This window comes from Rhinolophus hipposideros (assembly GCF_964194185.1).
Source record: "Rhinolophus hipposideros genome assembly, chromosome: 15".
In the NCBI taxonomy this organism is placed as follows: Eukaryota; Metazoa; Chordata; class Mammalia; order Chiroptera; family Rhinolophidae; genus Rhinolophus; species Rhinolophus hipposideros.
Window position 1 is genome coordinate 61,736,299 of NC_138061.1, and position 13,838 is coordinate 61,750,136.

The following is a 13,838-nucleotide window of genomic DNA, read 5'->3' on the forward strand; positions in this document are numbered from 1 at the left end:
CTGCTTGGAGGATTTAGTGGATTAAAGAAACTTGAAGTTGGAGAATTATGCAGGCCTGGCAGTTTTTCAGGACACGATGGTGTGTCCTGGTGACCGCTGCAGCCCCTCCCAAGCATACACAAGTCCTGAGCCCCGGTTGTCATACAATTGGGACCGTAAACAGCGGGGGCCCGCGCCCGTGAGGATGGATGGAGAGCAGATGATGTACCCTTTCTGAAAAGAAGGAGTGGATGACTTCCGACTCATTACAGGTGAATCCAAGTGAAGGGCTTTGAACGGTGCCTGGCGGAGTGTCAGCGCTCCCAAAGCGTTCTCAGGTACTATTATCATTGCTAGCAGCTGGGCTGGGCATGGAATCCGACTTGATAATATTTTGGCAATAACCCGACAAGCTATCGAATGTGGGCAGGGAAACGCAAGCCAAGACTTTTCAAAAACACCCGCTGTGACATCCCTCTGTCTTCTCCGGGCGTGGTGGCGGGGCGTGTTAGATTCAGGCCCAGCGGCCAGCCTCCCCACGCTCAGGAGATCTGACGACCCCAGGAGATCTGAAGTCCTAGGCTCCACTCTGCAGCGAGGCGGGTTGCACTCCAGCAGATCGGGACCTGGGCGGGGCCTGGGCTTGGCTCCGCCCACCGCGGCCCCGCCCCGCCCTCCACCTGTGACCTGGTTTCCTCTGTGCCAGCGGGGGCGACAGGCGGCGCAGCGGGGGCCCTCAGCCTGGAGGGTGTAACTAAGGGTCTGTTGATAAGTAAAACTTTTCCAACTCCAGGAATCGGTGTACAAAGGCGTCTTTTTAAAGTGAGTGGCTGGGGCTCTGTAATAATTTATCCGCGTTTGCGTACGTGCCACCTGCCTCTTTTGGACCAACAAATGTTTACCCGGGTCCCACCCCAGCCAAATAAATGCGGGTTTTGGTTTGTTTATTAATCCCAGAGGCTTCAGTCAGATCCAGGTCAAGAGAGAAGCTTCAGAACATTAACATTTCAAAGGACTGCGCTCCGGAGTTGGGAATGGGCGGAGTGGGTGCGGGGTACCTCGGCTGCCTCTGCCGCCCGGCTTCACGTGCCCCGGGCAAGACCCTGCATTTAAAAGACCCGAGGCGCCGCTGGGGGCCGCCTTTGTTGTGCCGATGACCTCGCGGCCGCGTTCTGGGCTGATCGACGGCCCCGCCGCTACGCGGGGCTGCAGGGCAGGGGCCCGGGAAGCAGATGCGGGGCGACGAGTGAAGGCCGACCCTGGGGCTCCGGCCCTGCGGGGAGGGCGAGGGGACTGGCTTCCACCGAGGGCACCGACTGTGCGGTCGGTTGTTCGGAAGCCGCTGGGGACCGACTAGCGGCGGCGGGATTGGCCTGTCCACCCCCATCCGGGCTTTGATCTCCTTATCTGAGGCTTTTGGGTCCAAAAGTGCTTAGGGGCGACGGGCACTGCGCCAGCCTGGTGAGGTGACGCCCTGCACCTCCATACCTCCCGCCTGCTGTGTCCCACGGAAGTGCAGCCAGTGCGGCCGGAGAAAAGAAACGTGGGCGCGAACCGCCAAGGGGAGAGGGCCTAGTGGCGCGTCGCCGGCTGCAGGGCCCAACAAGCCACCAGCACTGGCCTCCCGCGCTCCGCCGCCCGATGCAAGGTTCCAGCGCGTCCTTGCTGCCTCCGACTCTCACGTCTGCATTGCTTCCTCGGTCCTGCTGAGGCCGATCGACACGGCACCCAGAAGCCTCCCGGCCCTTGGCCTCTTCTCCGCCCCCAACCCCCTCGGTGGTCCCTGGTTGTACCTTACGAAGTTGTAGTCGCAGTTATAACTAACTGTGCGCACTCTCGGCTTCCCTCGGGACCGGGTTTCCCCTGGAGAATGACTGTTTTTGCATACAGAGTCTCTCTACTCAACTCCGGCTGTGCACCCTTTTCTGTGGAATCACGAAGATACCTCCAAGAGTACCCCTGGGATTGTGAAAAGGGAATGAATGGGGTGTCAGTTTGGGTAAAATGAGGACAACTGTACCAGTTCCTCCTCCCCTTCCCCAAAGGGTGTCAGGAGGCACCAAGTGAGTTAAGGGCCGCGCTACTTCAGGCCGTCTTGATAAACTGTCAGGCCCATCCCTGGCAGCTCTGAGTTTTATCTCGCTCCGTCCAGAAGCCCCAGTGTGTTGCCTGACGTTACAGCGACTCCATGGGAGTCTCAGCCTTTGAGAGAAGGATACCCCCAGTTTGTTTACTCTGTGCCTAGAAAAGTGCACGCAGTCTCCCAATTTTGCACCGGGTTTCAAGCTCCAGGCCATGAAATATGTCCAAGGTATAAGGATTCCGTTCTAAGCCCTTCCCAGACTCCACTTGCCCGCTTATCCTCCTTTCTCCTGCCAAGCTGGCCTTCTTGTTATGCCCCAGCAGGTACCTCCGTGTTTTTGTTAGTGGTGAGCTGCCTACTGGAATGCTCTCCCCCTTGAAGTTCTCTGCTCCCTCCCTCCCCGGGAGCCAGGGGTCATCACCTCACAATAGCTACTGCCACTGGTTGAACCTTCTGACACAGAGCCCACTGCCTCCATTGGGTTTCTCTCAGTCTCCTGACTGACTGGGCCTGGGCTTTTACTTAGCTTTCCTTTGTCCCCTCCCCACCTGTTGGCCCTGCCCCCTCTCAGAATCTAGTGGGTGGCATTGTTGGCTGGAGGGCCCCTTTGATGACTTCAACCCCCAGGCAAACTCCCAAACGCTGCTTTTGAGTGGAGATGCCACCAAGGATGGTTCAGAAATCCCGGGATGAATCCTCAGGCTGCAGAAACTTTGCAGGATTCCTCCGCCTAAAACAAGCAGGTCGGCTGCAGAACTGCTTTGGGACTTCCCAGATTGAGGGCTCTGCTCATGTTCTGTGGACTGCTCTGAGCTCAGCAGATCGGGTCATCAGCAAGTGTGGATGGCGGACTGCTGTGGGCCAGGCAGCAGGTTAGGGCTTAAGGTTACCTAGAGCATGGTGTCTAAAATATGCAACCACAGTGTCTGCTCTCAAGCAGCACTTCCAGAACTACTCTCAAGGCTTAAGACTTCTTCAGATCCTCCCTACTGCATTAGTTTCTCCTTCCTCTCCGCACATTTACCTTCCTCTCTTTGAGCACCTACTACACTATCATTTGTTAGTTTTACCAGTGCCCACCAGAACCAGGCTGGTACCCACCTGAAGGAAGGCCACCAAACAGGTGATGGTCAGGACAGCCCCCAAAACCTGGCTCCCAAAGGACAGCCAGGAAAGGGATCCCAAGGTTGGGCACGTGCCAGTCTGGTCTGGGGTCGTTGGACCTGGGGACTTGGGGCCTCTAACAGTTTTTTTTTTTTTAATTTGGGTCATTTTTAATTTTTTTAAAAACAGGATATAAAAATTACACTTAGCTCTCATATCTGGGTTTCACATACGATTCTCTAATGGAAGGAATCCAGGCCCCAAGGAGAAATGGTTGATTCTAGGACTCCGGCAAGAAACTGTACAAGACAATCCTGGAGCATCTTGTAGTGCCAGAAAGTAAGGAAGTACTGAAAAACAAACAGATAAACCCACACAATGCTGGGGGTATGTGAAAGAGACACAGAAGTCAACTGACAGAGCTCCCAATGGCTAAAGGTTGAGCAATGTGAGCTCATCATGATTAGGATTCTGCTCTTCCAAGGCCCCTGGACAGCAATAGGAAACACACACACACACACACACACACACACACACACACACACCTATCTACATATCTATCTATGCAATTGCCTATCTTGAAAACTATGAGTTCACACATACCTGCAGTTCCCAATCCAACATCGCAGGATTTACTTTTTTTTCCTCCCTTTCCGTATTCGTAACTCACTCTTCTGACAGTGAGAAAGCTGGCTCCAATTGTTCTTCATAGGTTTCTTATATGATCAATCCCCCTGTATGTAAACCATCTTCCAACACTGTCCCCACCCCTCACACACAGATGTCTTCCTCAAACACACTTGCACTCAAACTACCCATGCCAGTCTGTCTCTTCCACGTGATGCCTTCTTCATCCTGCTGGGGCTCTGACAACCCATGCCAGGCTCCCCCTCTGTGTGTGTGTCCTCCTGATCCTGCTCAGGCTCCAAGACCCCACACCAGGCTGTCCCTCCATCTCTTCTCTAGTGGTTTGGAAATAAGTCTGCAAATTCTTTGATACTCTTCCCTTCAAAAGGTGAATACTCTTCCCTTGACCACGGGCTGGATTTAGCAACTTACTTCTAATGAATAAAATATGATGGAAATAATGCCATATGACTTTCTAGGGTAGGTCTAGGCATAGCTTCTTCCTGGCTCAGTCTCAGGGATCACTGGCTCTCAGGGAAGCCAGTTGCCATGTTGTGAGGACATTCAACAATCTTATAGAGGGTTCCATGTGTGGATAGGCTGACACAGAAAGAAATCAACTTACTAGCATTGACTTTCTAGACATGAAGTGAGCCACCTCAGAAGCTGATCCCCCAGCCTCAGCCAACCCTTCAGATGATTTCAGTCCTCAGCTGAGTCTGCTAGCCAAGGCCCCAGATGTCACGGGACAGAAATAAGCCATTCCCTCTGTGCCCTGTCTGAATTCTTGACCCACAGAAACTGAGATAGTAAAAGATTATTGTTCTAACCTGCTAAGTTTGGGGGTAATTTCTTATGCTGCAAGATATCACTACTCCACTTTTATTACCCTGCTCAAGCTGTGACACCCTCGCTGAGCTACTCCTCTGCAGTGCTATCCTCCTTACCCTTCTCGGGCTCTGACACCTATGCAAGGCCGTCTTCCTGTGTAACTACCCTCCTCAGCCAACTCAGACTCTGACCTCTGTGCCAGGCAGCCTGCCTACACAAATGCTTTCCTTGTCTAATTCCCCACGCTGTGCCTCCATCGCTCCTTCCTCTCCAGACACAAATGCCTTGCTTGCTCTGTCCTACCTAATGCCTTTAAGATAGAATTTTTCAGGAAGGTAAGGGAAGAGTAAAAGGAACTAGAAGACAAACAAGAAGTTATCACCTTGTGTTTATCAGTCTCTTTCCTTAAATGGTCCAGCAGAGTTCAAAGCAGTGGCATCACCCATAGTCCTTAAATTCCTCATTTCCTAGATGATGTTTTTTGGTGGCAACCACTGGGTCCCCCCAAGCCTTGACTCCATGGATACTTCATTACAGAAAATTCTAAGCAATAGTTAAATCACTTATTTCATCACCACATGCCACGACTTGCAAGTTCCCATTCCTAAATAATTAGTGTTAGTTATCTACTGGTGCATAACAAATTATAATTTAGGGACTTAAAACAACGCATATTTATTATCTCACAGTGTCAGTAGGTTAAGAATCTGGGTACAGTTTATCTGTATCCTCTATGTCAGGGTCTCTCACAAGTTAGCGATCAAGGTATCAGTCAAGGCTGTGATCTCGTTTGAAGGCGTGACTGGGGAAAGATCCATGTTCAAGCTCATTCACATGGTTATTGACGGATTCAGTTCCTTAAGAGCTTTTGGTCAGAAATCATCCTGAGTTACTCGTCACTTGGACCTCCCCAACATGTCAGCTTGCTTCATTAAAGTGTGCGAACATAGAAGGCAATAGAGCAAGATGGAAGTCACAGTCTTTTGTAACCTAATTATGGAAATCATATCCCATCACTTTTGTCATACTCTCTTTGATAGAAGCAAGTCCAGGTTACACAATAGCCTGGTTACACAACAGCCTGAAAAGCAGGAGGCGAGGACCTTTGGAAGCCATCTTAAAGGCTGCCTAGCACAGTTATCTTCAACCCTGTCTAGAGAAGATGACCACTATCAGGTTTGCTCCATTTTCCTGAGAGTCTATTGCACACACCTCATACCTCATAGGAACTGCTAGTCTATTCAGAGTTCTTCATTGCAAAATTAAAAACCACCTCTGGTTAACTTAAGCAAAAATTGTCTCTATAAAATTAAGCTTAGAACTCTAAAAAGTTCTTAATATTCTCAAAAACTATCACTAGGCTTGTAGTGAACACTTCACGTTGTTTTGAATGAGTGAGAGAATAAATGTATAAATGAATGAATTAACAAATTCTCTGGTAGGAGGTGGATATTATCTGGTGGCACATCAGCTTCAGAAAACTCTTAAAAACTAGAGCTTAATACTATGAAGCTGGGTTTTTTTGTTTTGTTTTGTTTTGCCTTTTATTTTCTCACCACAAGTTTATTCAACACCAAAATCGCTCCCAGTTTGCTGAGATCATTTTCTCTCCAAAGTTTATTCAAACACTAATAATCGCTCCAACTTGACAGAGATTGTCGATCATGTCCCGCTGCCCTGGGACTTCCCCCCAACCAATCCAGTCTCGCCCCGTTTGTATTGACTTTTAAAACATTCCTGATCAGGCTACATTATGCAAAGACGGGCCCACAAGATTCTTTTTTCCGTCACAAGCTCATTCAATACCAAATAACCGCTCCCACTTTACTGACGGGTTGACCACGTCCACGACCCAATCACCTCTAACCTGGAATTCCGTTGCTGACCCAGCCCGGGCCTCGGCTCTCTTGTCGGCACCAGGAGGCACAGCGCTGGGTCTGTAGGTGTCTCTGTGTCGCGTGAGTCTGCAGGCCGCTCGCCCTCCACCCCTTTGGGCCTTGGCCTGCCCGTCTCAGGCTGCGGCGCAGTGGCCGGCACGATCTCGGGGGGCACGTGGAGGTGATCACGGAGATACTGTATGCCCTCGTTGGTAAGGCACCAGTAGGAATGTCTCCTGGCAAACTGTTCCTTCACAGAGCCTCGTGATTTGAGAGACAGCGTGGCTTTCACGACGTGAACATTACGCACATTCTTGTCTGCCAGTTCAGGGTGTTTGGGCATGTGAACGTCCTTCTTGGCCACCACCACGCCCTCCTTAAAAAGGAGCTCATAAATGGCAATCCGGTCCTTCTTGGGCATCAACATCGTTACGACTTCTGCGACCCAGCCCGGAGCTGGAAAGCGGGATTTTTGTTTTGTTTTAGAGCAGGATACTTATATTTACTCACTTGGAAAGTTGTCCACAATGCATTCCTTGGTGAAAAAAAAAGCAAATTCTAGAATATGAACTTGTCTGAACAGTAACTCTAAGAAGTTACCAACTTTTAAAGTATCCAGGAACAAAATCTAGGACAGGCTCATGGTGGAGTTAAAAATAGGAAATTTGGAATTTTTTTTGAGAGAATTAGAGAAGAATAATGTCCCAGAACATATTGGACACCCCAAAGAGAATCAATATTGGTGTCTCCACTACTTCTATGCAGAAGGGAGTTTATTAGTTTTCTATTGCTGTGTTACACATTATCCCCAAATTAGTGATGTAAAACAATGGAAATTATTATTATTATTAATATTATTATTATTATCACTCTCCATTTTTGTAGTTGACTCACTACAGTTGCACAGTTCTCGATGGGATATCTCACGCAGTTGTTGTCAAACTGAAGGCTTTCTCACAGCCAGACCTCAGCTGGGGTTTCAGCTGGATTGCCCATAGGTGGCTTCTCCAGGTGGCCCATGTCTTCTCACCACATGGCTCTGAATTTCATGAATGAGCCTCCCAAAAGGAAAGAGGCAGGCAGAAGCTGACCTGCTTTTATGACCTGGCCTCAGAAGTAATGACACACCACTTCCTCTGTATTCTAGTTGTTAGAAGCAAATTGTTAGGGACAGTCCATATTCAAGGAAAGGAGAATTAGACCCCACTCCTGATGGGAAAAATCTCCAAGAATTGCTTTAAAAAAAAAAACAACCCAGCACAGGAGTCATTAAAGAGAATGCTTTGGCCTCTGTAAGCAAAGACTTCCTGGACAGATGCAATGGCAGCTGAACAATGAGGAGGACACACACCAACTTCAGGAAAGACAGAAGTGGGAATGGGCGCTAGACGTGCAGTGGTGTAGGGCACGGAGAAGGAGAAGGGTCTACACCCTAGGCCCAGTGCTGGACCTCATCTTAGGTGCCCAACTTGCCCATTCCTCAAGCAGGCTCCTTCCTGGGCAGTGCAGTCTGATCTGGCAAAGGGTGCAGACAGACCTGTTTCCCAGCCCAGTTACGCAACCGATTAACTCTTAAATTTGGATGAGTTACTACCTATCTCTTTAGGGATTATGTCGGTCAGGGTCCTGGCAGAAAACAGATGACACACTCAATTGGGTAATTTGAGGAGTGTTTAATAAAGGGACCATTTACAAAGGTGCAAATAAGGTGTAGAGTAACCCCAAGGGAGCTGTGCAATACTCCAGGACTAGGACTCAGAACAATAAGGCTGTCACCTCCCCTGGGCCTAGAGTACAAAACCGGAGACAGGGAGGCTGCTTGGAGGCCACCTTATGAGGGTGGGACCACTGGTGGCAGGACCCAGCCAGCCAGTAGAGTTTCTGCAGAGGGAACCAGGGAACACACACCTTAGGTGCTCTCTTCTCCGTGTGCCACCTCCTGCTCATGCTACTCATTGGCCAAAGCCAAGGGAAACCAGAGGATGAGAGAGCTGGCTGATGTTGTCTCAGCTCAGCGTCTGGGGTACACAGTGGGTGGAGAGGGATAGAAAATGGATCTGGGTGGGGAGGAGGAGACAGAAGACTCCTCGCACAGAGATTAGATGAAAAAAATGTATGAAAACTGCCTGGCCCAGAGAAGGCACTCCTTAGATCTTAGTTCCAGCTCCCCACTCAAAGGATGTAGAAAACGTGGTGCTTCCAATTCATGGGGCTTTATTTGGCATAAAAAATGCATATGAGTGTGTCCTAACACAAAACACTTAAAATGAATGTTATTTTCCCACAGGATGCAGGAAAGGCAAACATAGCCCGATTGGGAGGCATATCGCAGCCTATAGCAGCACCTAGTGGTAGTGTATTAACATGGAAAAATGTGAGGGTTTGGGATATTCCTATCAAATCAAATGTTATAAACCTTAGCAATGGTTTTAAATTTGTCCAGGCCTCCTCGAATTTGGACATCACATTTTAAATCACTCCTTTTCTGGAACCCATCTGAAGAGGGAACCAGGAAAAAAGCACTAGCAGAGGACTCAGAATAAATTTCAAAATCATAATGAAATGTGCTGCTTGACAAAAATGAAAACTGAGGGCCGGCCAGGTGGCTCAGGCTGTTAGAGCTCTGTGCTCCTAACTCCGAAGGCTGCCGGTTCGATTCCCACATGGGCCAGTGAGTTCTCAACCACAAAGTTGCCAGTTTAATTCCTCAATTCCTCAAGTCCCGCAGGGGATGGTGGGCTCCGCCCCCTGCAACTAAGATTGAACATGGTACCTTGAACTGAGCTGCCGATGAATTCCCGAATGGCTCAGTTGGTTGAAGCACGTCCTCTCAACCATAAGTTTGCCGGTTCGACTCCTCCAAGGGATGGTGCAACTAGCAATGGCAACTGGCCCTGGAGCTGAGCTGCGCCCTCCACAACTAAGATTGAAAGGACAACAACTTGACTTGGAAAAAAGTCCTGGAAGTACACACTGTTCCCCAATAAAGTCCTGTTTCCCTTCCCCAATTAAAAAAAAGTATATTAAAAAAATGAAAACTGATATGGAAGAGATATCTGCATTACCATGCTCATTGCAGCATTATTCACGATAGCCAATGGAAACAATTTTAATGTCCATAACAGAGAGTGGAATGGTGGTTACCAGGGCCTGGGAGGTGGGGGAATGCACTTGTAACTTGAGGATAAATTAGTTCTAGAGATCAAATACTCAGTGCAGTGATTATAGATGACTGTATTATAAACATTAAACTTGCTAAGAGACTACATCTTAATTGTTTCCACTGCTAGAAGCAATGATAATTATGTGACGAGACAGAGGTGTTAGCTAATGCTACAATGGCAATCATATTGCAATATAAATGTATCAACACAATATGGTAGCATAAAGTTAACCCAATGTTATATGTCAATTACGTATGAATTTAAAAAATGAGAACTGATATTTGGTGGTCATTTATCAGCCAACTTCAATGAAATGTCTGGTTCACTTTTGTCCTTTCTTTTTCTTGTTGGAAATACAAGAAAAGGACATGCATGCTGTTTTTTAAAAAGAAAATCACCTGTAATCCTACACCTTAACACAAAAACTTTTGGAGGGAGTGTGTTTCCTGGTCTTTGCTCATATAACTTCATATTATTGTGTAACTATAGATTACTTTCTCCCCTTACGTGTTTTTTGGTTGTTCAATGGTTCAACAAAGACTACATAATTATTATTTTTAATCATTGCATAATATCCATTGAGAGGATATGCTATAATTTATCTGGCATTCCCCTATTGTTGTACACTTATGTTATTCTAGATTTTTTTTGTGTGTGTGCTTTTATAAGAAAATGTCATGGACATACATTTTTATGTATCAAAATTGATCTTCCTTGAGGTTTATTTTCCCAAAGTTCCTCAAGTGAGATTCTGGGACATGGGTCTAAAGATGAGATACATGGCATCAACACAAAAGACTGTATATATAAACTAAGTCCTGCAATGTTGGACAAAATTTTTGCTTTGCTAAAACAAACGTGCTTAGGCCTCAAAAGGGCCAGGATATGGAATGGAAAGCTCAGAGTCAGATAAGCTTGGGTGTACAGTCCTTGCTTTGTGAAATTATACATCACAAAGTAATCAGACTACAATGAGATATCACTTCATACTCTAGGATAGCAACTGTAGGGGCTGAGAACGAGCTGCCTCAAATATACTTCAGTTGTATGTGGATTATTCTGAGCTAAAGGTAATTTTAGCTTCAGGCTCAAGAGAGACTTCTGTCTCTCCCTTTAATTACCTAGAAGAACTTAAATTAGTGTCTTGCCTAATAGTGATAATCTCTTTTTGACCCACCTATATGTCAAGGCAAACTTTTATTTACTAAACATAGTACCCTTCGAAGCCCCCAAGGTGCATTACCTCATCCCTGGCTTAGGATGTCTTATATATATCAGTCATCATTTCCATCTCTAACCTCTCCTGCATATGGGTCTCTGATTTTCTCATGTATGCAGGGTTCCCACACATATGTACATATGGAATTTGAATCTGTCTCATGTCTACTTGATGATTAGACCAGCTGGAAAGAACCTTGAGGGTGGAGGAAAGTTTGTTCCACCCCCACACTACCATTAAAAAAGAGAAAAAAGGAAGAGAAGTGTTGATGAGGATGTGGAAACTTGGAAAAGTTCATATATTACTGGTAGAAATATAAGAAGATGTAGTCTCTGTGAAAAACAGTGGTAGTTTTCAAAAAGTTAAATATAGAATTACCATTTGATCCAGAAATGCCACTCTTGGGCATATATCCCAAAGAACTGAAAACAGACACTCAGATATCTGTATACCAATGCTCATAGCTGCATTATTCACAATAGCCAAAAGGTGGAAACCACCCAGCTGACCATCAACAGATGAATGGATGAACAAAATGTGGTACATCTATACAATGGAATATTATTCAGCCTTAAAAAGGAGATTCTTATACATACTACAACATGGATGAACTTTGAAAACATGATGCTAAGTGAAATAAACCAGACACAAAAGGACAGGTATTGTATGATTCCACTATGAGGTACATGGAATAGGCAAATTCGTAGAGATAGAAAATAGAACAGAGGTACCAGGGATGGAGGGAGGGGAGACTGTGGAGTTACTGTGTATTGGGTGTTGGGTTTCTGTTTGGAATGATGAAATAGTTCTGGAAATGAATAATAATGATGCTGAACAACATCATGAATGTACCTAATGCCACTGAACCATATACTTAAAAATAATTAAAAGGATAAAATTTATATTATGTGTATTTCACAAGAAAAACGATATATAGATTCAAATGAAAAAAGTAGTTATAAATCATTTTATATTAGTTTTATTGTGGTGTCTGGAAGATAACAATTAGATGCACATGTTGAATTCCCTTGTTTATCTTCTCAGTGAATATGTGTTAAATGAACAAATGAATCAGATCTAGTAGAAGTCTTTGGATATATCAGAGGGGCTGTCACACAAAACCTTCACCCCTGAATCCCTTTTTCTGTCTTTTAAATTTCAAAGAGTATAGAATATTAATTCATAGTTTTTATTAAGGAAAATCATTCAGTTTCAAATGTTAGCTATGTGAGTTCACTTCCACAGAATCTCTATGCTAGTCCCACTCTCAAGATTCAACTTCCAATCCCTACCTGGCTGAAACCATCACCTGTGTGTGTACCTGTCAGCACTTCCCAGGAAGCTTGAGATACCAGCCTAAGCCAGGACCCAGGTCCAGCAGCCTCTTTCCAGGAAGGCCTCTTATGTTTTCATGTCTGAGTTCCACCCCCGCGTCCTTCTCCCCCCTTTAAGATTGATGGGACTTCTGTATCCTCTGCTCGCTTTTCCACCAGAGGTACAGGCCTGGAGATCCCTGCTAGTTATGGGTTGCCTTATTTGCTCTGATTTCCAGCTAGAGAACCCCTGGCGCAATCCAGATGCCTGTAGTGGTATGGTATGATACACAATCATTTGTGGGTTTTGTTTTTTTTTTAAACACCTGCATCATGAGGATGCTGGAAGGTTTTAAGATTTTTTTATTGCGGAAGGGGAACAGGACTTTTTTATTGGGGAACAGTATGTACTTCCAGGACTTTTTTCCAAGTCAAGTTGTTGTCCTTTCAGTCTTAGTTGTGGAGGGCGCAGCTCAGCTCCAGGTCCAGTTGCTGTTGCTAGTTGCAGGGGGCACAGCCCACCATCTCTTGCAGGAGTCGAACCAGCAACCTTGTGGTTGAAAGCACGCTCTCCAACCAACTGAGCTATCTGGGAGCTCAGTGGCAGTTCAGTTCTAGGTGCCCTGTTCAATCTTAGCTGCAGGGGGACGCAGCCCACAATCCCTTGCGGGACTAGAGGAATTGAACTGGCAACCTTGTGGTTGAGAGCTCACTGGCCCATGTGGGAATCCAACCGGCAGCCTTTGGAGTTAGGAGCATGGAGCTCTAGCTGCCTGAGCCACCGGGCTGGCCCCACAATCATTTGTTTATCCATTTACCTGTTGGTGGACATTTATATTGTTTCTAGATATTGGCTATTATGAATAAAGTTATTATGAATATTCACATACAAGTCTTTTTGTAGACATATATTTTCTTTCTCTTGGGAGTGCAACTGCTGAATCTATGACAAGTCTAAGTTTAACTTTTTTTTTTAAACTGCCAAACTGTTTTCCTAATCGGTTTTAGCATTTAACACTAATACCAGAAATACATGAGAGTTCCGGTTTATCTCTATAATCATAAACAATTGTCAGTCTTTTTAATTTTAGTTGCTGTAGTGGGTATGTGGTGGTGTCTGATCATGGCTTTCATTTGCATTTCCCTGACGATAACAAATGGTGATCATCTTTTCCTGTATGCATTGACCATTCATATATCTTCTTTTGTGACGTTTTCGTTCATTTCATTGGGCTTTTCCCTTATTCCATTTTCCTTAAATCTGTCAGAGTTGGTTTCCATTGCTCACAACTAATAACTCTGAAAGCACAATTTAGAATCCAAGAATCCAGCAATCCAATCCAAGAATCCAGCACCTTTCATATATGGTCAATTGATTTCAACAAGATGCAAGGAAAATTCGATGGAAAAGAATACTGTTTGCAACGAAAGGTGCTGGGACAACTGGGTATCAACAGGCAGAAAAAGGAAGTTGAATCTCTACCTCACACTATATGGAAAAATAGATGGCAAACTTAACTGTAAGAGCTAAAACTATAAAACACTTAGAAGAAAACAGAATGAAACCTTCATGATCTTTGCTAGATTTGACACCAAAAGCACAAGAAAACATGGGGAAGAGTGCAAATTGAACATCATCAA

The 13,838-nt window shown here is 45.8% G+C and overlaps 1 pseudogene across 1 annotated transcript; it reads right to left on the reverse strand.

The window, feature by feature from the left end:
* Positions 1-1,382: 1,382 nt before the first annotated feature.
* Positions 1,383-6,928, reverse strand: LOC308508570 (small ribosomal subunit protein eS10-like; annotated as a pseudogene). The gene is made up of 2 exons: positions 6,457-6,928; positions 1,383-1,772 (listed from the first exon to the last, which is right to left on the reverse strand). The product of its transcript is annotated as a small ribosomal subunit protein eS10-like (transcript).
* Positions 6,929-13,838: the final 6,910 nt, after the last annotated feature.